A 26085-nucleotide genomic window follows, 5' to 3' on the forward strand; every position below is an offset into this window, starting at 1 on the left:
CGAGGGCATCAATCTTTCTACCTTTGAGCTAAATCCCCTGTACCAATGTAGCTATAAAAAAACTGGAAGTCTTTCAATCAATCGACTCTCGCCAATTTATTGCGCACTCAATATACTGCAGTTAATCTGGATATTGAGGAAAAATTGCAAGATAATGTTATTTGACATAATGCCGATGTATTTGCTTACTTTTTCAAGCACACTTGGCAATAAACCTCGTTCAGCAGTGCCTTTTATCAGATAGTAAAGCGCGCAGACGTTCCATTGTAAAAAACAAAAATGTTCTCTCACCATTAGCGACTCTAATGGGACTCAACCCACAACCTTTGAAAGCCCTTGCAACTAATGCCTAGAAGTCCAATGCGCTATCCATTGCGCCACAGAGCCCATACATCCTTGCGTGATGCTCATTTCCACAAACGCAAAACACGGTTTTCATCCAAAATGGGTCTACGTCAGTCATTCCTTGCCAACAAACTGAGAATCAAAAAGTGAAAAGAGTGCAGTTAATCTGTGTGTGCAGGGATACTTTTCCATCTCTTATTCCAATTTGTAACAGCAGCGCATTTTCTGTCATTGTAAATAATTTGCACGCCTGAATGGACAACTGTAACCCTCTCCATAGCCCGGTATACATTATATCTCAACAGGAACATCCATCTCCGTGACAATAAAACAGCAGAACCTTGGCCCATCTTCAAAGGACTCTTGGCCGCACACCTCCGACACCTCCACATGGCAGCAGAGCACCGGTTCATCACCCACCTCGTCCCCCACAACACCCTGATCCACCTTATACCCTCTGGAAACCTGGACATCATCTTCTGACCCCGGCATCACCCCCCCATCCACGGCATCACCCCCCATCACTGAAGAAAGTTTGAAGAATGATTGTGTGTTTGATTTTCTGTAATTTTTTGTCTCTTCTCCCCCTGCCCTTGTGTATCCCATTCCCTTGCACTTGTGTGTGATGTTTGTCTGTACAATTATGTAAATATATGTAAATACTTGTAAGATGTTTTTGATAATAAAAGATAAAAAAAAATAAAATAATGGACAACTGAGTAGTAGTAGTAGGTTTGAGATGGGCCGGTAATTATTTAGCACTGTGGCATCAAGACTGCTCTTCTTTAAGAGAGGCTTAATGACCGCAGTTTTAAGGCTCTTGGGAATATTCCAGATCCAAGCGACATGTTGACTTTTTGAGTGATTGGAGCCAACAGACTGCTCACCGTAGACTTTAAAAATCTGGTAGACAATGCATAAAGGCAGCATGTAGTGGAACTCAGACTTGTGGTGATCTCTTGGACAGTTTTGTCAGCCAAAAATGCAAAATGGGTTAACTCCAGTTGTCTAGCTGGCTGCGTGCTTGTTATCTGCAAAGAATGGTATTTCTAATGTTCTGAACTGAGTCTTACAAAGAAGACTGCAAACTCATTGCACCTGGAGAAATACAGAAACCATCAGACAAAGTAACATTTACCACACTGTAATTTGAAATGTTAACCCGCTTTGTCATTAGCAGGTCCAGAGTGTGCCCTTTGCCCTTGGTGGGGCCACTCAGGTGCGGAGTAAGACCAAAGCTTCTGAGGACAGCGCCAAGCTCTTTAGAAGAAGACGAGGTTGAGCGGGGCGTGAAGGAAGGAAGGAACAGTCACTCACGTACGGGAAACTCCTACCAAGCAGTGGCCAGCCTATAGCACACTGGGATTCTGTGGTAATTGAACCAAGTTTAGCAGTTCCTTTCATCAGTTAATAACACAAGCAGGCTTTCCTATTTACCAATGTAGATAACAGGGGTTACAACAGTGACTCTGGTGGGTCTCGAACTCACAGCCTTTGAATGCCTTTGCAACTTTTGTCTGATTCCCCTTTTTCACAAAAGCAAAACAGTCATCCGAAAACGGTCTACATCAATCATTCCTTACCATCAAACTGAGAAACAAGGAGTGAAAAGAGTGCATTTACTCTGTTTATTCAGGGATACTGTTCAATCTATAATTTCAAAATGGCTCTTTCAGGTGATATGTTTTTCTGTACATGTAAACAACTGATTTGCTTGAAAGGCTATCATGAAGGCACTGCTGGGATTTACTAGACAGGCACTTTGACCAACTAAGCCACAGCGCCTCTAAAATGTTACTCCAACCTGTTTCAGGTAGATATTCAGCAAACAATGTTACCTCGTGGATTTTGCCTGCGATAGCTCTTCCAAAATAGCTTGTCGTCCCTGGGTGGGCTCAAACCACCAACCTCCCGGTTAACAGCCGAGCGCGCTGGCCAATTGCGCCACAGAGACATCCAGCCCAGTCGAAAAAATATTTGCGACTTGACAAGCCGCAACATCTTTTTTTTTTTAAAGCGAGCCAGCAACATTCGAAAGTTCAGCCCCTGTCCAATCAACTGTGTTTAATGGAGAGCGAGGGCATCAATCTTTCTACCTTTGAGCTAAATCCCCTGTACCAATGTAGCTATAAAAAAACTGGAAGTCTTTCAATCAATCGACTCTCGCCAATTTATTGCGCACTCAATATACTGCAGTTAATCTGGATATTGAGGAAAAATTGCAAGATAATGTTATTTGACATAATGCCGATGTATTTGCTTACTTTTTCAAGCACACTTGGCAATAAACCTCGTTCAGCAGTGCCTTTTATCAGATAGTAAAGCGCGCAGACGTTCCATTGTAAAAAACAAAAATGTTCTCTCACCATTAGCGACTCTAGTGGGACTCAACCCACAACCTTTGAAAGCCCTTGCAACTAATGCCTAGAAGTCCAATGCACTATCCATTGCGCCACAGAGTCCATACATCCTTGCGTGATGCTCATTTCCACAAACGCAAAACACGGTTTTCATCCAAAATGGGTCTACGTCAGTCATTCCTTGCCAACAAACTGAGAATCAAAAAGTGAAAAGAGTGCAGTTAATCTGTGTGTGCAGGGATACTTTTCCATCTCTTATTCCAATTTGTAACAGCAGCGCATTTTCTGTCATTGTAAATAATTTGCACGCCTGAATGGACAACTGTAACCCTCTCCATAGCCCGGTATACATTATATCTCAACAGGAACATCCATCTCCGTGACAATAAAACAGCAGAACCTTGGCCCATCTTCAAAGGACTCTTGGCCGCACACCTCCGACACCTCCACATGGCAGCAGAGCACCGGTTCATCACCCACCTCATCCCCCACAACACCCTGATCCACCTTATACCCTCTGGAAACCTGGACATCATCTTCTGACCCCGGCATCACCCCCCCATCCACGGCATCACCCCCCATCACTGAAGAAAGTTTGAAGAATGATTGTGTGTTTGATTTTCTGTAATTTTTTGTCTCTTCTCCCCCTGCCCTTGTGTATCCCATTCCCTTGCACTTGTGTGTGATGTTTGTCTGTACAATTATGTAAATATATGTAAATACTTGTAAGATGTTTTTGATAATAAAAGATAAAAAAAATAAAATAATGGACAACTGAGTAGTAGTAGTAGGTTTGAGATGGGCCGGTAATTATTTAGCACTGTGGCATCAAGACTGCTCTTCTTTAAGAGAGGCTTAATGACCGCAGTTTTAAGGCTCTTGGGAATATTCCAGATCCAAGCGACATGTTGACTTTTTGAGTGATTGGAGCCAACAGACTGCTCACCGTAGACTTTAAAAATCTGGTAGACAATGCATAAAGGCAGCATGTAGTGGAACTCAGACTTGTGGTGATCTCTTGGACAGTTTTGTCAGCCAAAAATGCAAAATGGGTTAACTCCAGTTGTCTAGCTGGCTGCGTGCTTGTTATCTGCAAATAATGGTATTTCTAATGTTCTGAACTGAGTCTTACAAAGAAGACTGCAAACTCATTGCACCTGGAGAAATACAGAAACCATCAGACAAAGTAACATTTACCACACTGTAATTTGAAATGTTAACCCGCTTTGTCATTAGCAGGTCCAGAGTGTGCCCTTTGCCCTTGGTGGGGCCACTCAGGTGCGGAGTAAGACCAAAGCTTCTGAGGACAGCGCCAAGCTCTTTAGAAGAAGACGAGGTTGAGCGGGGCGTGAAGGAAGGAAGGAACAGTCACTCACGTACGGGAAACTCCTACCAAGCAGTGGCCAGCCTATAGCACACTGGGATTCTGTGGTAATTGAACCAAGTTTAGCAGTTCCTTTCATCAGTTAATAACACAAGCAGGCTTTCCTATTTACCAATGTAGATAACAGGGGTTACAACAGTGACTCTGGTGGGTCTCGAACTCACAGCCTTTGAATGCCTTTGCAACTTTTGTCTGATTCCCCTTTTTCACAAAAGCAAAACAGTCATCCGAAAACGGTCTACATCAATCATTCCTTACCATCAAACTGAGAAACAAGGAGTGAAAAGAGTGCATTTACTCTGTTTATTCAGGGATACTGTTCAATCTATAATTTCAAAATGGCTCTTTCAGGTGATATGTTTTTCTGTACATGTAAACAACTGATTTGCTTGAAAGGCTATCATGAAGGCACTGCTGGGATTTACTAGACAGGCACTTTGACCAACTAAGCCACAGCGCCTCTAAAATGTTACTCCAACCTGTTTCAGGTAGATATTCAGCAAACAATGTTACCTCGTGGATTTTGCCTGCGATAGCTCTTCCAAAATAGCTTGTCGTCCCTGGGTGGGCTCAAACCACCAACCTCCCGGTTAACAGCCGAGCGCGCTGGCCAATTGCGCCACAGAGACATCCAGCCCAGTCGAAAAAATATTTGCGACTTGACAAGCCGCAACATCTTTTTTTTTTTAAAGCGAGCCAGCAACATTCGAAAGTTCAGCCCCTGTCCAATCAACTGTGTTTAATGGAGAGCGAGGGCATCAATCTTTCTACCTTTGAGCTAAATCCCCTGTACCAATGTAGCTATGAAAAAACTGGAAGTCTTTCAATCAATCGACTCTCGCCAATTTATTGCGCACTCAATATACTGCAGTTAATCTGGATATTGAGGAAAAATTGCAAGATAATGTTATTTGACATAATGCCGATGTATTTGCTTACTTTTTCAAGCACACTTGGCAATAAACCTCGTTCAGCAGTGCCTTTTATCAGATAGTAAAGCGCGCAGACGTTCCATTGTAAAAAACAAAAATGTTCTCTCACCATTAGCGACTCTAGTGGGACTCAACCCACAACCTTTGAAAGCCCTTGCAACTAATGCCTAGAAGTCCAATGCACTATCCATTGCGCCACAGAGCCCATACATCCTTGCGTGATGCTCATTTCCACAAACGCAAAACACGGTTTTCATCCAAAATGGGTCTACGTCAGTCATTCCTTGCCAACAAACTGAGAATCAAAAAGTGAAAAGAGTGCAGTTAATCTGTGTGTGCAGGGATACTTTTCCATCTCTTATTCCAATTTGTAACAGCAGCGCATTTTCTGTCATTGTAAATAATTTGCACGCCTGAATGGACAACTGTAACCCTCTCCATAGCCCGGTATACATTATATCTCAACAGGAACATCCATCTCCGTGACAATAAAACAGCAGAACCTTGGCCCATCTTCAAAGGACTCTTGGCCGCACACCTCCGACACCTCCACATGGCAGCAGAGCACCGGTTCATCACCCACCTCATCCCCCACAACACCCTGATCCACCTTATACCCTCTGGAAACCTGGACATCATCTTCTGACCCCGGCATCACCCCCCCATCCACGGCATCACCCCCCATCACTGAAGAAAGTTTGAAGAATGATTGTGTGTTTGATTTTCTGTAATTTTTTGTCTCTTCTCCCCCTGCCCTTGTGTATCCCATTCCCTTGCACTTGTGTGTGATGTTTGTCTGTACAATTATGTAAATATATGTAAATACTTGTAAGATGTTTTTGATAATAAAAGATAAAAAAAAATAAAATAATGGACAACTGAGTAGTAGTAGTAGGTTTGAGATGGGCCGGTAATTATTTAGCACTGTGGCATCAAGACTGCTCTTCTTTAAGAGAGGCTTAATGACCGCAGTTTTAAGGCTCTTGGGAATATTCCAGATCCAAGCGACATGTTGACTTTTTGAGTGATTGGAGCCAACAGACTGCTCACCGTAGACTTTAAAAATCTGGTAGACAATGCATAAAGGCAGCATGTAGTGGAACTCAGACTTGTGGTGATCTCTTGGACAGTTTTGTCAGCCAAAAATGCAAAATGGGTTAACTCCAGTTGTCTAGCTGGCTGCGTGCTTGTTATCTGCAAATAATGGTATTTCTAATGTTCTGAACTGAGTCTTACAAAGAAGACTGCAAACTCATTGCACCTGGAGAAATACAGAAACCATCAGACAAAGTAACATTTACCACACTGTAATTTGAAATGTTAACCCGCTTTGTCATTAGCAGGTCCAGAGTGTGCCCTTTGCCCTTGGTGGGGCCACTCAGGTGCGGAGTAAGACCAAAGCTTCTGAGGACAGCGCCAAGCTCTTTAGAAGAAGACGAGGTTGAGCGGGGCGTGAAGGAAGGAAGGAACAGTCACTCACGTACGGGAAACTCCTACCAAGCAGTGGCCAGCCTATAGCACACTGGGATTCTGTGGTAATTGAACCAAGTTTAGCAGTTCCTTTCATCAGTTAATAACACAAGCAGGCTTTCCTATTTACCAATGTAGATAACAGGGGTTACAACAGTGACTCTGGTGGGTCTCGAACTCACAGCCTTTGAATGCCTTTGCAACTTTTGTCTGATTCCCCTTTTTCACAAAAGCAAAACAGTCATCCGAAAACGGTCTACATCAATCATTCCTTACCATCAAACTGAGAAACAAGGAGTGAAAAGAGTGCATTTACTCTGTTTATTCAGGGATACTGTTCAATCTATAATTTCAAAATGGCTCTTTCAGGTGATATGTTTTTCTGTACATGTAAACAACTGATTTGCTTGAAAGGCTATCATGAAGGCACTGCTGGGATTTACTAGACAGGCACTTTGACCAACTAAGCCACAGCGCCTCTAAAATGTTACTCCAACCTGTTTCAGGTAGATATTCAGCAAACAATGTTACCTCGTGGATTTTGCCTGCGATAGCTCTTCCAAAATAGCTTGTCGTCCCTGGGTGGGCTCAAACCACCAACCTCCCGGTTAACAGCCGAGCGCGCTGGCCAATTGCGCCACAGAGACATCCAGCCTAGTCGAAAAAATATTTGCGACTTGACAAGCCGCAACATCTTTTTTTTTTTAAAGCGAGCCAACATTCGAAAGTTCAGCCCCTGTCCAATCAACTGTGTTTAATGGAGAGCGAGGGCATCAATCTTTCTACCTTTGAGCTAAATCCCCTGTACCAATGTAGCTATAAAAAAACTGGAAGTCTTTCAATCAATCGACTCTCGCCAATTTATTGCGCACTCAATATACTGCAGTTAATCTGGATATTGAGGAAAAATTGCAAGATAATGTTATTTGACATAATGCCGATGTATTTGCTTACTTTTTCAAGCACACTTGGCAATAAACCTCGTTCAGCAGTGCCTTTTATCAGATAGTAAAGCGCGCAGACGTTCCATTGTAAAAAACAAAAATGTTCTCTCACCATTAGCGACTCTAGTGGGACTCAACCCACAACCTTTGAAAGCCCTTGCAACTAATGCCTAGAAGTCCAATGCACTATCCATTGCGCCACAGAGCCCATACATCCTTGCGTGATGCTCATTTCCACAAACGCAAAACACGGTTTTCATCCAAAATGGGTCTACGTCAGTCATTCCTTGCCAACAAACTGAGAATCAAAAAGTGAAAAGAGTGCAGTTAATCTGTGTGTGCAGGGATACTTTTCCATCTCTTATTCCAATTTGTAACAGCAGCGCATATTCTGTCATTGTAAATAATTTGCACGCCTGAATGGACAACTGTAACCCTCTCCATAGCCCGGTATACATTATATCTCAACAGGAACATCCATCTCCGTGACAATAAAACAGCAGAACCTTGGCCCATCTTCAAAGGACTCTTGGCCGCACACCTCCGACACCTCCACATGGCAGCAGAGCACCGGTTCATCACCCACCTCATCCCCCACAACACCCTGATCCACCTTATACCCTCTGGAAACCTGGACATCATCTTCTGACCCCGGCATCACCCCCCCATCCACGGCATCACCCCCCATCACTGAAGAAAGTTTGAAGAATGATTGTGTGTTTGATTTTCTGTAATTTTTTGTCTCTTCTCCCCCTGCCCTTGTGTATCCCATTCCCTTGCACTTGTGTGTGATGTTTGTCTGTACAATTATGTAAATATATGTAAATACTTGTAAGATGTTTTTGATAATAAAAGATAAAAAAAATAAAATAATGGACAACTGAGTAGTAGTAGTAGGTTTGAGATGGGCCGGTAATTATTTAGCACTGTGGCATCAAGACTGCTCTTCTTTAAGAGAGGCTTAATGACCGCAGTTTTAAGGCTCTTGGGAATATTCCAGATCCAAGCGACATGTTGACTTTTTGAGTGATTGGAGCCAACAGACTGCTCACCGTAGACTTTAAAAATCTGGTAGACAATGCATAAAGGCAGCATGTAGTGGAACTCAGACTTGTGGTGATCTCTTGGACAGTTTTGTCAGCCAAAAATGCAAAATGGGTTAACTCCAGTTGTCTAGCTGGCTGCGTGCTTGTTATCTGCAAATAATGGTATTTCTAATGTTCTGAACTGAGTCTTACAAAGAAGACTGCAAACTCATTGCACCTGGAGAAATACAGAAACCATCAGACAAAGTAACATTTACCACACTGTAATTTGAAATGTTAACCCGCTTTGTCATTAGCAGGTCCAGAGTGTGCCCTTTGCCCTTGGTGGGGCCACTCAGGTGCGGAGTAAGACCAAAGCTTCTGAGGACAGCGCCAAGCTCTTTAGAAGAAGACGAGGTTGAGCGGGGCGTGAAGGAAGGAAGGAACAGTCACTCACGTACGGGAAACTCCTACCAAGCAGTGGCCAGCCTATAGCACACTGGGATTCTGTGGTAATTGAACCAAGTTTAGCAGTTCCTTTCATCAGTTAATAACACAAGCAGGCTTTCCTATTTACCAATGTAGATAACAGGGGTTACAACAGTGACTCTGGTGGGTCTCGAACTCACAGCCTTTGAATGCCTTTGCAACTTTTGTCTGATTCCCCTTTTTCACAAAAGCAAAACAGTCATCCGAAAACGGTCTACATCAATCATTCCTTACCATCAAACTGAGAAACAAGGAGTGAAAAGAGTGCATTTACTCTGTTTATTCAGGGATACTGTTCAATCTATAATTTCAAAATGGCTCTTTCAGGTGATATGTTTTTCTGTACATGTAAACAACTGATTTGCTTGAAAGGCTATCATGAAGGCACTGCTGGGATTTACTAGACAGGCACTTTGACCAACTAAGCCACAGCGCCTCTAAAATGTTACTCCAACCTGTTTCAGGTAGATATTCAGCAAACAATGTTACCTCGTGGATTTTGCCTGCGATAGCTCTTCCAAAATAGCTTGTCGTCCCTGGGTGGGCTCAAACCACCAACCTCCCGGTTAACAGCCGAGCGCGCTGGCCAATTGCGCCACAGAGACATCCAGCCCAGTCGAAAAAATATTTGCGACTTGACAAGCCGCAACATCTTTTTTTTTTTAAAGCGAGCCAGCAACATTCGAAAGTTCAGCCCCTGTCCAATCAACTGTGTTTAATGGAGAGCGAGGGCATCAATCTTTCTACCTTTGAGCTAAATCCCCTGTACCAATGTAGCTATAAAAAACTGGAAGTCTTTCAATCAATCGACTCTCGCCAATTTATTGCGCACTCAATATACTGCAGTTAATCTGGATATTGAGGAAAAATTGCAAGATAATGTTATTTGACATAATGCCGATGTATTTGCTTACTTTTTCAAGCACACTTGGCAATAAACCTCGTTCAGCAGTGCCTTTTATCAGATAGTAAAGCGCGCAGACGTTCCATTGTAAAAAACAAAAATGTTCTCTCACCATTAGCGACTCTAGTGGGACTCAACCCACAACCTTTGAAAGCCCTTGCAACTAATGCCTAGAAGTCCAATGCACTATCCATTGCGCCACAGAGCCCATACATCCTTGCGTGATGCTCATTTCCACAAACGCAAAACACGGTTTTCATCCAAAATGGGTCTACGTCAGTCATTCCTTGCCAACAAACTGAGAATCAAAAAGTGAAAAGAGTGCAGTTAATCTGTGTGTGCAGGGATACTTTTCCATCTCTTATTCCAATTTGTAACAGCAGCGCATTTTCTGTCATTGTAAATAATTTGCACGCCTGAATGGACAACTGTAACCCTCTCCATAGCCCGGTATACATTATATCTCAACAGGAACATCCATCTCCGTGACAATAAAACAGCAGAACCTTGGCCCATCTTCAAAGGACTCTTGGCCGCACACCTCCGACACCTCCACATGGCAGCAGAGCACCGGTTCATCACCCACCTCATCCCCCACAACACCCTGATCCACCTTATACCCTCTGGAAACCTGGACATCATCTTCTGACCCCGGCATCACCCCCCCATCCACGGCATCACCCCCCATCACTGAAGAAAGTTTGAAGAATGATTGTGTGTTTGATTTTCTGTAATTTTTTGTCTCTTCTCCCCCTGCCCTTGTGTATCCCATTCCCTTGCACTTGTGTGTGATGTTTGTCTGTACAATTATGTAAATATATGTAAATACTTGTAAGATGTTTTTGATAATAAAAGATAAAAAAAATAAAATAATGGACAACTGAGTAGTAGTAGTAGGTTTGAGATGGGCCGGTAATTATTTAGCACTGTGGCATCAAGACTGCTCTTCTTTAAGAGAGGCTTAATGACCGCAGTTTTAAGGCTCTTGGGAATATTCCAGATCCAAGCGACATGTTGACTTTTTGAGTGATTGGAGCCAACAGACTGCTCACCGTAGACTTTAAAAATCTGGTAGACAATGCATAAAGGCAGCATGTAGTGGAACTCAGACTTGTGGTGATCTCTTGGACAGTTTTGTCAGCCAAAAATGCAAAATGGGTTAACTCCAGTTGTCTAGCTGGCTGCGTGCTTGTTATCTGCAAATAATGGTATTTCTAATGTTCTGAACTGAGTCTTACAAAGAAGACTGCAAACTCATTGCACCTGGAGAAATACAGAAACCATCAGACAAAGTAACATTTACCACACTGTAATTTGAAATGTTAACCCGCTTTGTCATTAGCAGGTCCAGAGTGTGCCCTTTGCCCTTGGTGGGGCCACTCAGGTGCGGAGTAAGACCAAAGCTTCTGAGGACAGCGCCAAGCTCTTTAGAAGAAGACGAGGTTGAGCGGGGCGTGAAGGAAGGAAGGAACAGTCACTCACGTACGGGAAACTCCTACCAAGCAGTGGCCAGCCTATAGCACACTGGGATTCTGTGGTAATTGAACCAAGTTTAGCAGTTCCTTTCATCAGTTAATAACACAAGCAGGCTTTCCTATTTACCAATGTAGATAACAGGGGTTACAACAGTGACTCTGGTGGGTCTCGAACTCACAGCCTTTGAATGCCTTTGCAACTTTTGTCTGATTCCCCTTTTTCACAAAAGCAAAACAGTCATCCGAAAACGGTCTACATCAATCATTCCTTACCATCAAACTGAGAAACAAGGAGTGAAAAGAGTGCATTTACTCTGTTTATTCAGGGATACTGTTCAATCTATAATTTCAAAATGGCTCTTTCAGGTGATATGTTTTTCTGTACATGTAAACAACTGATTTGCTTGAAAGGCTATCATGAAGGCACTGCTGGGATTTACTAGACAGGCACTTTGACCAACTAAGCCACAGCGCCTCTAAAATGTTACTCCAACCTGTTTCAGGTAGATATTCAGCAAACAATGTTACCTCGTGGATTTTGCCTGCGATAGCTCTTCCAAAATAGCTTGTCGTCCCTGGGTGGGCTCAAACCACCAACCTCCCGGTTAACAGCCGAGCGCGTTGGCCAATTGCGCCACAGAGACATCCAGCCCAGTCGAAAAAATATTTGCGACTTGACAAGCCGCAACATCTTTTTTTTTTTAAAGCGAGCCAGCAACATTCGAAAGTTCAGCCCCTGTCCAATCAACTGTGTTTAATGGAGAGCGAGGGCATCAATCTTTCTACCTTTGAGCTAAATCCCCTGTACCAATGTAGCTATAAAAAAACTGGAAGTCTTTCAATCAATCGACTCTCGCCAATTTATTGCGCACTCAATATACTGCAGTTAATCTGGATATTGAGGAAAAATTGCAAGATAATGTTATTTGACATAATGCCGATGTATTTGCTTACTTTTTCAAGCACACTTGGCAATAAACCTCGTTCAGCAGTGCCTTTTATCAGATAGTAAAGCGCGCAGACGTTCCATTGTAAAAAACAAAAATGTTCTCTCACCATTAGCGACTCTAGTGGGACTCAACCCACAACCTTTGAAAGCCCTTGCAACTAATGCCTAGAAGTCCAATGCACTATCCATTGCGCCACAGAGCCCATACATCCTTGCGTGATGCTCATTTCCACAAACGCAAAACACGGTTTTCATCCAAAATGGGTCTACGTCAGTCATTCTTTGCCAACAAACTGAGAATCAAAAAGTGAAAAGAGTGCAGTTAATCTGTGTGTGCAGGGATACTTTTCCATCTCTTATTCCAATTTGTAACAGCAGCGCATTTTCTGTCATTGTAAATAATTTGCACGCCTGAATGGACAACTGTAACCCTCTCCATAGCCCGGTATACATTATATCTCAACAGGAACATCCATCTCCGTGACAATAAAACAGCAGAACCTTGGCCCATCTTCAAAGGACTCTTGGCCGCACACCTCCGACACCTCCACATGGCAGCAGAGCACCGGTTCATCACCCACCTCATCCCCCACAACACCCTGATCCACCTTATACCCTCTGGAAACCTGGACATCATCTTCTGACCCCGGCATCACCCCCCCATCCACGGCATCACCCCCCATCACTGAAGAAAGTTTGAAGAATGATTGTGTGTTTGATTTTCTGTAATTTTTTGTCTCTTCTCCCCCTGCCCTTGTGTATCCCATTCCCTTGCACTTGTGTGTGATGTTTGTCTGTACAATTATGTAAATATATGTAAATACTTGTAAGATGTTTTTGATAATAAAAGATAAAAAAAATAAAATAATGGACAACTGAGTAGTAGTAGTAGGTTTGAGATGGGCCGGTAATTATTTAGCACTGTGGCATCAAGACTGCTCTTCTTTAAGAGAGGCTTAATGACCGCAGTTTTAAGGCTCTTGGGAATATTCCAGATCCAAGCGACATGTTGACTTTTTGAGTGATTGGAGCCAACAGACTGCTCACCGTAGACTTTAAAAATCTGGTAGACAATGCATAAAGGCAGCATGTAGTGGAACTCAGACTTGTGGTGATCTCTTGGACAGTTTTGTCAGCCAAAAATGCAAAATGGGTTAACTCCAGTTGTCTAGCTGGCTGCGTGCTTGTTATCTGCAAATAATGGTATTTTTAATGTTCTGAACTGAGTCTTGCAAAGAAGACTGCAAACTCATTGCACCTGGAGAAATACAGAAACCATCAGACAAAGTAACATTTACCACACTGTAATTTGAAATGTTAACCCGCTTTGTCATTAGCAGGTCCAGAGTGTGCCCTTTGCCCTTGGTGGGGCCACTCAGGTGCGGAGTAAGACCAAAGCTTCTGAGGACAGCGCCAAGCTCTTTAGAAGAAGACGAGGTTGAGCGGGGCGTGAAGGAAGGAAGGAACAGTCACTCACGTACGGGAAACTCCTACCAAGCAGTGGCCAGCCTATAGCACACTGGGATTCTGTGGTAATTGAACCAAGTTTAGCAGTTCCTTTCATCAGTTAATAACACAAGCAGGCTTTCCTATTTACCAATGTAGATAACAGGGGTTACAACAGTGACTCTGGTGGGTCTCGAACTCACAGCCTTTGAATGCCTTTGCAACTTTTGTCTGATTCCCCTTTTTCACAAAAGAAAACAGTCATCCGAAAACGGTCTACATCAATCATTCCTTACCATCAAACTGAGAAACAAGGAGTGAAAAGAGTGCATTTACTCTGTTTATTCAGGGATACTGTTCAATCTATAATTGCAAAATAGCTCTTTCGGGTGATATGTTTTTCTGTACATGTAAACAACTGATTTGCTTGAAAGGCTATCATGAAAGCACTGCTGGGATTTACTAGACAGGCACTTTGACCAACTAAGCCACAGCGCCTCTAAAATGTTACTCCAACCTGTTTCAGGTAGATATTCAGCAAACAATGTTACCTCGTGGATTTTGCCTGCGATAGCTCTTCCAAAATAGCTTGTCGTCCCTGGGTGGGCTCAAACCACCAACCTCCCGGTTAACAGCCGAGCGCGCTGGCCAATTGCGCCACAGAGACATCCAGCCTAGTCAATAAAATATTTGCGACTCGACAAGCCGCAACATCTTTTTTTTTTTAAAGCGAGCCAGCAACATTTGAAAGTTCAGCCCCTGTCCAATCAACTGAGTTTAATGGAGAGCGAGGGCATCAATCTTTCTACCTTTGAGCTAAATCCCCTGTACCAATGTAGCTATAAAAAAAACTGGAAGTCTTTCAATCAATCGACTCTCGCCAATTTATTGCGCACTCAATATACTGCAGTTAATCTGGATATTGAGGAAAAATTGCAAGATAATGTTATTTGACATAATGCCGATGTATTTGCTTACTTTTTCAAGCACACTTGGCAATAAACCTCGTTCAGCAGTGCTTTTTATCAGATAGTAAAGCGCGCAGACGTTCCATTGTAAAAAACAAAAATGTTCTCTCGCCATTAGCGACTCCAGTGGGACTCAACCCACAACCTTTGAAAGCCCTTGCAACTAATGCCTAGAAGTCCAATGCGCTATCCATTGCGCCACAGAGCCCATACGTCCTTGCGTGATGCTCATTTCCACAAACGCAAAACACGGTTTTCATCCAAAATGGGTCTACGTCAGTCATTCCTTGCCAACAAACTGAGAATCAAAAAGTGAAAAGAGTGCAGTTAATCTGTGTGTGCAGGGATACTTTTCCATCTCTTATTCCAATTTGTAACAGCAGCGCATTTTCTGTCATTGTAAACAATTTGCACGCCTGAATGGACAACTGTAACCCTCTCCATAGCCCGGTATACATTATATCTCAACAGGAACATCCATCTCCGTGACAATAAAACAGCAGAACCTTGGCCCATCTTCAAAGGACTCTTGGCCGCACACCTCCGACACCTCCACATGGCAGCAGAGCACCGGTTCATCACCCACCTCGTCCCCCACAACACCCTGATCCACCTTATACCCTCTGGAAACCTGGACATCATCTTCTGACCCCGGCATCACCTCCCCCAACCACGGCATCAACCCCCATCACTGAAGAAAGTTTGGAGAATGATGGTGTGTTTGATTTTCTGTAATTTTTTGTCTCTTCTCCCCCTGCCCTTGTGTATCCCATTCCCTTGCACTTGTGTGTGATGTTTGTCTGTACAATTATGTAAATATATGTAAATACTTGTAAGATGTTTTTGATAATAAAAGATAAAAAAAAAATTAAAATAATGGACAACTGAGTAGTAGTAGTAGGTTTGAAATGGGCCGGTAATTATTTAGCACTGTGGCATCAAGACTGCTCTTCTTTAAGAGAGGCTTAATGACCGCAGTTTTAAGGCTCTTGGGAATATTCCAGATCGAAGCAACATGTTGACTTTTTGAGTGAGTGGAGCCAACAGACTGCTCACCGTAGACTTTAAAAATCTAGTAGGCAATGCATAAAGGCAGCATGTAGTGGAACTCAGACTTGTGGTGATCTCTTGGACAGTTTTGTCAGCCAAAAATGCAAAATGGGTTAACTCCAGTTGTCTAGCTGGCTGCGTGCTTGTTATCTGCAAATAATGGTATTTTTAATGTTCTGAACTGAGTCTTGCAAAGAAGACTGCAAACTCATTGCACCTGGAGAAATACAGAAACCATCAGACAAAGTAACATTTACCACACTGTAATTTGAAATGTTAACCCGCTTTGTCATTAGCAGGTCCAGAGTGTGCCCTTTGCCCTTGGTGGGGCCACTCAGGTGCTGAGTAAGACCAAAGCTTCTGAGGACAGCGCCAAGCTCTTTAGAAGAAGACGAGGTTGAGCGGGGCGTGAAGGAAGGAAGGAACAGTCACTCACGTACGGGAAACTCCTACCAAGCAGTGGCCAGCATATAGCACACTGGGATTCTGTGGTAATTGAACCAAGTTTAGCAGTTCCTTTCATCAGTTAATAACACAAGCAGGCTTTCCTATTTACCAATGTAGATAACAGGGGTTACAACAGTGACTCTGGTGGGTCTCGAACTCACAGCCTTTGAATGCCTTTGCAACTTTTGTCTGATTCCCCTTTTTCACAAAAGCAAAACAGTCATCCGAAAACGGTCTACATCAATCATTCCTTACCATCAAACTGAGAAACAAGGAGTGAAAAGAGTGCATTTACTCTGTTTATTCAGGGATACTGTTCAATCTATAATTGCAAAATAGCTCTTTCAGGTGATATGTTTTTCTGTACATGTAAACAACTGATTTGCTTGAAAGGCTATCATGAAGGCACTGCTGGGATTTACTAGACAGGCACTTTGACCAACTTAGCCACAGCGCCTCTAAAATGTTACTCCAACCTGTTTCAGGTAGATATTCAGCAAACAATGTTACCTCGTGGATTTTGCCTGCGATAGCTCTTCCAAAATAGCTTGTCGTCCCTGGGTGGGCTCGAACCACCAACCTCCCGGTTAACAGCCGAGCGCGCTGGCCAATTGCGCCACAGAGACATCCAGCCCAGTCGAAAAAATATTTGCGACTTGACAAGCCGCAACATCTTTTTTTTTTTAAAGCGAGCCAGCAACATTCGAAAGTTCAGCCCCTGTCCAATCAACTGTGTTTAATGGAGAGCGAGGGCATCAATCTTTCTACCTTTGAGCTAAATCCCCTGTACCAATGTAGCTATAAAAAAAACTGGAAGTCTTTCAATCAATCGACTCTCGCCAATTTATTGCGCACTCAATATACTGCAGTTAATCTGGATATTGAGGAAAAATTGCAAGATAATGTTATTTGACATAATGCCGATGTATTTGCTTACTTTTTCAAGCACACTTGGCAATAAACCTCGTTCAGCAGTGCCTTTTATCAGATAGTAAAGCGCGCAGACGTTCCATTGTAAAAAACAAAAATGTTCTCTCACCATTAGCGACTCTAGTGGGACTCAACCCACAACCTTTGAAAGCCCTTGCAACTAATGCCTAGAAGTCCAATGCGCTATCCATTGCGCCACAGAGCCCATACATCCTTGCGTGATGCTCATTTCCACAAACGCAAAACACGGTTTTCATCCAAAATGGGTCTACGTCAGTCATTCCTTGCCAACAAACTGAGAATCAAAAAGTGAAAAGAGTGCAGTTAATCTGTGTGTGCAGGGATACTTTTCCATCTCTTATTCCAATTTGTAACAGCAGCGCATTTTCTGTCATTGTAAATAATTTGCACGCCTGAATGGACAACTGTAACCCTCTCCATAGCCCGGTATACATTATATCTCAACAGGAACATCCATCTCCGTGACAATAAAACAGCAGAACCTTGGCCCATCTTCAAAGGACTCTTGGCCGCACACCTCCGACACCTCCACATGGCAGCAGAGCACCGGTTCATCACCCACCTCATCCCCCACAACACCCTGATCCACCTTATACCCTCTGGAAACCTGGACATCATCTTCTGACCCCGGCATCACCCCCCCATCCACGGCATCACCCCCCATCACTGAAGAAAGTTTGAAGAATGATTGTGTGTTTGATTTTCTGTAATTTTTTGTCTCTTCTCCCCCTGCCCTTGTGTATCCCATTCCCTTGCACTTGTGTGTGATGTTTGTCTGTACAATTATGTAAATATATGTAAATACTTGTAAGATGTTTTTGATAATAAAAGATAAAAAAAATAAAATAATGGACAACTGAGTAGTAGTAGTAGGTTTGAGATGGGCCGGTAATTATTTAGCACTGTGGCATCAAGACTGCTCTTCTTTAAGAGAGGCTTAATGACCGCAGTTTTAAGGCTCTTGGGAATATTCCAGATCCAAGCGACATGTTGACTTTTTGAGTGATTGGAGCCAACAGACTGCTCACCGTAGACTTTAAAAATCTGGTAGACAATGCATAAAGGCAGCATGTAGTGGAACTCAGACTTGTGGTGATCTCTTGGACAGTTTTGTCAGCCAAAAATGCAAAATGGGTTAACTCCAGTTGTCTAGCTGGCTGCGTGCTTGTTATCTGCAAATAATGGTATTTTTAATGTTCTGAACTGAGTCTTGCAAAGAAGACTGCAAACTCATTGCACCTGGAGAAATACAGAAACCATCAGACAAAGTAACATTTACCACACTGTAATTTGAAATGTTAACCCGCTTTGTCATTAGCAGGTCCAGAGTGTGCCCTTTGCCCTTGGTGGGGCCACTCAGGTGCTGAGTAAGACCAAAGCTTCTGAGGACAGCGCCAAGCTCTTTAGAAGAAGACGAGGTTGAGCGGGGCGTGAAGGAAGGAAGGAACAGTCACTCACGTACGGGAAACTCCTACCAAGCAGTGGCCAGCATATAGCACACTGGGATTCTGTGGTAATTGAACCAAGTTTAGCAGTTCCTTTCATCAGTTAATAACACAAGCAGGCTTTCCTATTTACCAATGTAGATAACAGGGGTTACAACAGTGACTCTGGTGGGTCTCGAACTCACAGCCTTTGAATGCCTTTGCAACTTTTGTCTGATTCCCCTTTTTCACAAAAGCAAAACAGTCATCCGAAAACGGTCTACATCAATCATTCCTTACCATCAAACTGAGAAACAAAGAGTGAAAAGAGTGCATTTACTCTGTTTATTCAGGGATACTGTTCAATCTATAATTGCAAAATAGCTCTTTCAGGTGATATGTTTTTCTGTACATGTAAACAACTGATTTGCTTGAAAGGCTATCATGAAGGCACTGCTGGGATTTACTAGACAGGCACTTTGACCAACTTAGCCACAGCGCCTCTAAAATGTTACTCCAACCTGTTTCAGGTAGATATTCAGCAAACAATGTTACCTCGTGGATTTTGCCTGCGATAGCTCTTCCAAAATAGCTTGTCGTCCCTGGGTGGGCTCGAACCACCAACCTCCCGGTTAACAGCCGAGCGCGCTGGCCAATTGCGCCACAGAGACATCCAGCCCAGTCGAAAAAATATTTGCGACTTGACAAGCCGCAACATCTTTTTTTTTTTAAAGCGAGCCAGCAACATTCGAAAGTTCAGCCCCTGTCCAATCAACTGTGTTTAATGGAGAGCGAGGGCATCAATCTTTCTACCTTTGAGCTAAATCCCCTGTACCAATGTAGCTATAAAAAAAACTGGAAGGCTTTCAATCAATCGACTCTCGCCAATTTATTGCGCACTCAATATACTGCAGTTAATCTGGATATTGAGGAAAAATTGCAAGATAATGTTATTTGACATAATGCCGATGTATTTGCTTACTTTTTCAAGCACACTTGGCAATAAACCTCGTTCAGCAGTGCCTTTTATCAGATAGTAAAGCGCGCAGACGTTCCATTGTAAAAAACAAAAATGTTCTCTCACCATTAGCGACTCTAGTGGGACTCAACCCACAACCTTTGAAAGCCCTTGCAACTAATGCCTAGAAGTCCAATGCGCTATCCATTGCGCCACAGAGCCCATACATCCTTGCGTGATGCTCATTTCCACAAACGCAAAACACGGTTTTCATCCAAAATGGGTCTACGTCAGTCATTCCTTGCCAACAAACTGAGAATCAAAAAGTGAAAAGAGTGCAGTTAATCTGTGTGTGCAGGGATACTTTTCCATCTCTTATTCCAATTTGTAACAGCAGCGCATTTTCTGTCATTGTAAATAATTTGCACGCCTGAATGGACAACTGTAACCCTCTCCATAGCCCGGTATACATTATATCTCAACAGGAACATCCATCTCCGTGACAATAAAACAGCAGAACCTTGGCCCATCTTCAAAGGACTCTTGGCCGCACACCTCCGACACCTCCACATGGCAGCAGAGCACCGGTTCATCACCCACCTCATCCCCCACAACACCCTGATCCACCTTATACCCTCTGGAAACCTGGACATCATCTTCTGACCCCGGCATCACCCCCCCATCCACGGCATCACCCCCCATCACTGAAGAAAGTTTGAAGAATGATTGTGTGTTTGATTTTCTGTAATTTTTTGTCTCTTCTCCCCCTGCCCTTGTGTATCCCATTCCCTTGCACTTGTGTGTGATGTTTGTCTGTACAATTATGTAAATATATGTAAATACTTGTAAGATGTTTTTGATAATAAAAGATAAAAAAAATAAAATAATGGACAACTGAGTAGTAGTAGTAGGTTTGAGATGGGCCGGTAATTATTTAGCACTGTGGCATCAAGACTGCTCTTCTTTAAGAGAGGCTTAATGACCGCAGTTTTAAGGCTCTTGGGAATATTCCAGATCCAAGCGACATGTTGACTTTTTGAGTGATTGGAGCCAACAGACTGCTCACCGTAGACTTTAAAAATCTGGTAGACAATGCATAAAGGCAGCATGTAGTGGAACTCAGACTTGTGGTGATCTCTTGGACAGTTTTGTCAGCCAAAAATGCAAAATGGGTTAACTCCAGTTGTCTAGCTGGCTGCGTGCTTGTTATCTGCAAATAATGGTATTTTTAATGTTCTGAACTGAGTCTTGCAAAGAAGACTGCAAACTCATTGCACCTGGAGAAATACAGAAACCATCAGACAAAGTAACATTTACCACACTGTAATTTGAAATGTTAACCCGCTTTGTCATTAGCAGGTCCAGAGTGTGCCCTTTGCCCTTGGTGGGGCCACTCAGGTGCTGAGTAAGACCAAAGCTTCTGAGGACAGCGCCAAGCTCTTTAGAAGAAGACGAGGTTGAGCGGGGCGTGAAGGAAGGAAGGAACAGTCACTCACGTACGGGAAACTCCTACCAAGCAGTGGCCAGCATATAGCACACTGGGATTCTGTGGTAATTGAACCAAGTTTAGCAGTTCCTTTCATCAGTTAATAACACAAGCAGGCTTTCCTATTTACCAATGTAGATAACAGGGGTTACAACAGTGACTCTGGTGGGTCTCGAACTCACAGCCTTTGAATGCCTTTGCAACTTTTGTCTGATTCCCCTTTTTCACAAAAGCAAAACAGTCATCCGAAAACGGTCTACATCAATCATTCCTTACCATCAAACTGAGAAACAAGGAGTGAAAAGAGTGCATTTACTCTGTTTATTCAGGGATACTGTTCAATCTATAATTGCAAAATAGCTCTTTCAGGTGATATGTTTTTCTGTACATGTAAACAACTGATTTGCTTGAAAGGCTATCATGAAGGCACTGCTGGGATTTACTAGACAGGCACTTTGACCAACTTAGCCACAGCGCCTCTAAAATGTTACTTCAACCTGTTTCAGGTAGATATTCAGCAAACAATGTTACCTCGTGGATTTTGCCTGCGATAGCTCTTCCAAAATAGCTTGTCGTCCCTGGGTGGGCTCGAACCACCAACCTCCCGGTTAACAGCCGAGCGCGCTGGCCAATTGCGCCACAGAGACATCCAGCCCAGTCGAAAAAATATTTGCGACTTGACAAGCCGCAACATCTTTTTTTTTTTAAAGCGAGCCAGCAACATTCGAAAGTTCAGCCCCTGTCCAATCAACTGTGTTTAATGGAGAGCGAGGGCATCAATCTTTCTACCTTTGAGCTAAATCCCCTGTACCAATGTAGCTATAAAAAAAACTGGAAGTCTTTCAATCAATCGACTCTCGCCAATTTATTGCGCACTCAATATACTGCAGTTAATCTGGATATTGAGGAAAAATTGCAAGATAATGTTATTTGACATAATGCCGATGTATTTGCTTACTTTTTCAAGCACACTTGGCAATAAACCTCGTTCAGCAGTGCCTTTTATCAGATAGTAAAGCGCGCAGACGTTCCATTGTAAAAAACAAAAATGTTCTCTCACCATTAGCGACTCTAGTGGGACTCAACCCACAACCTTTGAAAGCCCTTGCAACTAATGCCTAGAAGTCCAATGCGCTATCCATTGCGCCACAGAGCCCATACATCCTTGCGTGATGCTCATTTCCACAAACGCAAAACACGGTTTTCATCCAAAATGGGTCTACGTCAGTCATTCCTTGCCAACAAACTGAGAATCAAAAAGTGAAAAGAGTGCAGTTAATCTGTGTGTGCAGGGATACTTTTCCATCTCTTATTCCAATTTGTAACAGCAGCGCATTTTCTGTCATTGTAAATAATTTGCACGCCTGAATGGACAACTGTAACCCTCTCCATAGCCCGGTATACATTATATCTCAACAGGAACATCCATCTCCGTGACAATAAAACAGCAGAACCTTGGCCCATCTTCAAAGGACTCTTGGCCGCACACCTCCGACACCTCCACATGGCAGCAGAGCACCGGTTCATCACCCACCTCATCCCCCACAACACCCTGATGCACCTTATACCCTCTGGAAACCTGGACATCATCTTCTGATCCCGGCATCACTCCCCCATCCACGGCATCACCCCCCATCACTGAAGAAAGTTTGAAGAATGATTGTGTGTTTGATTTTCTGTAATTTTTTGTCTCTTCTCCCCCTGCCCTTGTGTATCCCATTCCCTTGCACTTGTGTGTGATGTTTGTCTGTACAATTATGTAAATATATGTAAATACTTGTAAGATGTTTTTGATAATAAAAGATAAAAAAAATAAAATAATGGACAACTGAGTAGTAGTAGTAGGTTTGAGATGGGCCGGTAATTATTTAGCACTGTGGCATCAAGACTGCTCTTCTTTAAGAGAGGCTTAATGACCGCAGTTTTAAGGCTCTTGGGAATATTCCAGATCCAAGCGACATGTTGACTTTTTGAGTGATTGGAGCCAACAGACTGCTCACCGTAGACTTTAAAAATCTGGTAGACAATGCATAAAGGCAGCATGTAGTGGAACTCAGACTTGTGGTGATCTCTTGGACAGTTTTGTCAGCCAAAAATGCAAAATGGGTTAACTCCAGTTGTCTAGCTGGCTGCGTGCTTGTTATCTGCAAATAATGGTATTTTTAATGTTCTGAACTGAGTCTTGCAAAGAAGACTGCAAACTCATTGCACCTGGAGAAATACAGAAACCATCAGACAAAGTAACATTTACCACACTGTAATTTGAAATGTTAACCCGCTTTGTCATTAGCAGGTCCAGAGTGTGCCCTTTGCCCTTGGTGGGGCCACTCAGGTGCGGAGTAAGACCAAAGCTTCTGAGGACAGCGCCAAGCTCTTTAGAAGAAGACGAGGTTGAGCGGGGCGTGAAGGAAGGAAGGAACAGTCACTCACGTACGGGAAACTCCTACCAAGCAGTGGCCAGCCTATAGCACACTGGGATTCTGTGGTAATTGAACCAAGTTTAGCAGTTCCTTTCATCAGTTAATAACACAAGCAGGCTTTCCTATTTACCAATGTAGATAACAGGGGTTACAACAGTGACTCTGGTGGGTCTCGAACTCACAGCCTTTGAATGCCTTTGCAACTTTTGTCTGATTCCCCTTTTTCACAAAAGAAAACAGTCATCCGAAAACGGTCTACATCAATCATTCCTTACCATCAAACTGAGAAACAAGGAGTGAAAAGAGTGCATTTACTCTGTTTATTCAGGGATACTGTTCAATCTCTAATTGCAAAATAGCTCTTTCGGGTGATATGTTTTTCTGTACATGTAAACAACTGATTTGCTTGAAAGGCTATCATGAAAGCACTGCTGGGATTTGCTAGACAGGCACTTTGACCAACTAAGCCACAGCGCCTCTAAAGTGTTACTCCAACCTGTTTCAGGTAGATATTCAGCAAACAATGTTACCCCGTGGATTTTGGCTGCGATAGCTCTTCCAAAATAGCTTGTCGTCCTTGGGTGGGCTCAAACCACCAACCTCCCGGTTAACAGCCGAGCGCGCTGGCCAATTGCGCCACAGAGACATCCAGCCCAGTCTAAAAAATATTTGCGACTTGACAAGCCGCAACATCTTTTTTTTTTTAAAGCGAGCCAGCAACATTCGAAAGTTCAGCCCCTGTCCAATCAACTGTGTTTAATGGAGAGCGAGGGCATCAATCTTTCTACCTTTGAGCTAAATCCCCTGTACCAATGTAGCTATAAAAAAAACTGGAAGTCTTTCAATCAATCGACTCTCGCCAATTTATTGCGCACTCAATATACTGCAGTTAATCTGGATATTGAGGAAAAATTGCAAGATAATGTTATTTGACATAATGCCGATGTATTTGCTTACTTTTTCAAGCACACTTGGCAATAAACCTCGTTCAGCAGTGCCTTTTATCAGATAGTAAAGCGCGCAGACGTTCCATTGTAAAAAACAAAAATGTTCTCTCACCATTAGCGACTCTAGTGGGACTCAACCCACAACCTTTGAAAGCCCTTGCAACTAATGCCTAGAAGTCCAATGCGCTATCCATTGCGCCACAGAGCCCATACATCCTTGCGTGATGCTCATTTCCACAAACGCAAAACACGGTTTTCATCCAAAATGGGTCTACGTCAGTCATTCCTTGCCAACAAACTGAGAATCAAAAAGTGAAAAGAGTGCAGTTAATCTGTGTGTGCAGGGATACTTTTCCATCTCTTATTCCAATTTGTAACAGCAGCGCATTTTCTGTCATTGTAAATAATTTGCACGCCTGAATGGACAACTGTAACCCTCTCCATAGCCCGGTATACATTATATCTCAACAGGAACATCCATCTCCGTGACAATAAAACAGCAGAACCTTGGCCCATCTTCAAAGGACTCTTGGCCGCACACCTCCGACACCTCCACATGGCAGCAGAGCACCGGTTCATCACCCACCTCATCCCCCACAACACCCTGATCCACCTTATACCCTCTGGAAACCTGGACATCATCTTCTGACCCCGGCATCACCCCCCCATCCACGGCATCACCCCCCATCACTGAAGAAAGTTTGAAGAATGATTGTGTGTTTGATTTTCTGTAATTTTTTGTCTCTTCTCCCCCTGCCCTTGTGTATCCCATTCCCTTGCACTTGTGTGTGATGTTTGTCTGTACAATTATGTAAATATATGTAAATACTTGTAAGATGTTTTTGATAATAAAAGATAAAAAAAATAAAATAATGGACAACTGAGTAGTAGTAGTAGGTTTGAGATGGGCCGGTAATTATTTAGCACTGTGGCATCAAGACTGCTCTTCTTTAAGAGAGGCTTAATGACCGCAGTTTTAAGGCTCTTGGGAATATTCCAGATCCAAGCGACATGTTGACTTTTTGAGTGATTGGAGCCAACAGACTGCTCACCGTAGACTTTAAAAATCTGGTAGACAATGCATAAAGGCAGCATGTAGTGGAACTCAGACTTGTGGTGATCTCTTGGACAGTTTTGTCAGCCAAAAATGCAAAATGGGTTAACTCCAGTTGTCTAGCTGGCTGCGTGCTTGTTATCTGCAAATAATGGTATTTTTAATGTTCTGAACTGAGTCTTGCAAAGAAGACTGCAAACTCATTGCACCTGGAGAAATACAGAAACCATCAGACAAAGTAACATTTACCACACTGTAATTTGAAATGTTAACCCGCTTTGTCATTAGCAGGTCCAGAGTGTGCCCTTTGCCCTTGGTGGGGCCACTCAGGTGCTGAGTAAGACCAAAGCTTCTGAGGACAGCGCCAAGCTCTTTAGAAGAAGACGAGGTTGAGCGGGGCGTGAAGGAAGGAAGGAACAGTCACTCACGTACGGGAAACTCCTACCAAGCAGTGGCCAGCATATAGCACACTGGGATTCTGTGGTAATTGAACCAAGTTTAGCAGTTCCTTTCATCAGTTAATAACACAAGCAGGCTTTCCTATTTACCAATGTAGATAACAGGGGTTACAACAGTGACTCTGGTGGGTCTCGAACTCACAGCCTTTGAATGCCTTTGCAACTTTTGTCTGATTCCCCTTTTTCACAAAAGCAAAAC

At 43.1% G+C, this 26085-nt stretch overlaps 3 non-coding genes across 3 annotated transcripts; all 3 read right to left on the bottom strand.

Moving 5' to 3' along the window:
* Window positions 1-16740: 16740 nt before the first annotated feature.
* On the bottom strand, window positions 16741-16814 carry trnan-guu (transfer RNA asparagine (anticodon GUU)). The gene has a single exon. It is a non-coding gene; the product is annotated as a tRNA-Asn (tRNA).
* Window positions 16815-19160: 2346 nt separating this feature from the next.
* On the bottom strand, window positions 19161-19234 carry trnan-guu (transfer RNA asparagine (anticodon GUU)). Its single transcript has one exon. It is a non-coding gene; the product is annotated as a tRNA-Asn (tRNA).
* A 2346-nt stretch (window positions 19235-21580) lies between these two features.
* trnan-guu (transfer RNA asparagine (anticodon GUU)) lies at window positions 21581-21654 on the bottom strand. The gene has a single exon. It is a non-coding gene; the product is annotated as a tRNA-Asn (tRNA).
* Window positions 21655-26085: the final 4431 nt, after the last annotated feature.

The sequence above is a fragment of the Eucyclogobius newberryi genome, unplaced genomic scaffold, assembly GCF_026437365.1.
Source record: "Eucyclogobius newberryi isolate DKJ021-1_F unplaced genomic scaffold, fEucNew1.0.hap1 SCAF_142, whole genome shotgun sequence".
Taxonomy (NCBI): Eukaryota; Metazoa; Chordata; class Actinopteri; order Gobiiformes; family Gobiidae; genus Eucyclogobius; species Eucyclogobius newberryi.